Source organism: Drosophila ananassae, assembly GCF_017639315.1.
Source record: "Drosophila ananassae strain 14024-0371.13 chromosome 4 unlocalized genomic scaffold, ASM1763931v2 tig00000061, whole genome shotgun sequence".
Lineage (NCBI taxonomy): Eukaryota > Metazoa > Arthropoda > Insecta > Diptera > Drosophilidae > Drosophila > Drosophila ananassae.
In genome coordinates this window covers 6,317,501-6,318,408 of record NW_025319038.1, presented here as the reverse complement: position 1 = coordinate 6,318,408, position 908 = coordinate 6,317,501, and the positions used below count along the sequence as shown (strand labels likewise).

The 908-nt window shown below is 33.4% G+C and overlaps 1 non-coding gene across 1 annotated transcript in view; it reads left to right on the top strand.

The window, feature by feature from the left end:
• The first annotated feature begins 377 nt into the window (after positions 1-377).
• LOC116655525 overlaps positions 378-908 on the top strand; it is a 1,995-nt gene continuing 1,464 nt past the window's right edge. The window contains exon 1 of the ribosomal RNA XR_004310597.1: positions 378-908. This exon is cut by the window's right edge and continues 1,464 nt beyond it. This is a non-coding gene — a ribosomal RNA (small subunit ribosomal RNA).

The window sequence follows — 908 nt, the reverse complement described above, 5'->3', positions numbered from 1 at the left end:
AACAAATATATATATGTGAATATATACAAATTGTTGTATGTGAATATAAAAAGATATTTTAGAATTAAATATATGCATAATATGTAATATATTAAATAAAGGCTAAAAACAATAGAGTAGCAATTATACCATGTAAAAAGACCACACAATGTTTTTAATAAACAAAAGAAAAACCCGGTTACACGTCCCAGCCGGGTTTAAGAAAGCCAAAATTAAAATATATATAAATATTCTATATATATTTATTTTATAAAGAACGAATATTGAATGCCATTTAATAATTGGCCAAATTCGTTATTAATATAATATATACAAATATTTGCAATATTTATTTTCTAAATATCAAAATGAAAATAATATATCAAGAAATAAACATTATTCTGGTTGATCCTGCCAGTAGTTATATGCTTGTCTCAAAGATTAAGCCATGCATGTCTAAGTACACACGCATTAAAAGTGAAACCGCAAAAGGCTCATTATATCAGTTATGGTTCCTTAGATCGTTAACAGTTACTTGGATAACTGTGGTAATTCTAGAGCTAATACATGCAATTAAAACATGAACCTTATGGGACATGTGCTTTTATTAGGCTAAAACCAAGCGATCGCAAGATCGTTATATTGGTTGAACTCTAGATAACATGCAGATCGTATGGTCTTGTACCGACGACAGATCTTTCAAATGTCTGCCCTATCAACTTTTGATGGTAGTATCTAGGACTACCATGGTTGCAACGGGTAACGGGGAATCAGGGTTCGATTCCGGAGAGGGAGCCTGAGAAACGGCTACCACATCTAAGGAAGGCAGCAGGCGCGTAAATTACCCACTCCCAGCTCGGGGAGGTAGTGACGAAAAATAACAATACAGGACTCATATCCGAGGCCCTGTAATTGGAATGAGTACACTT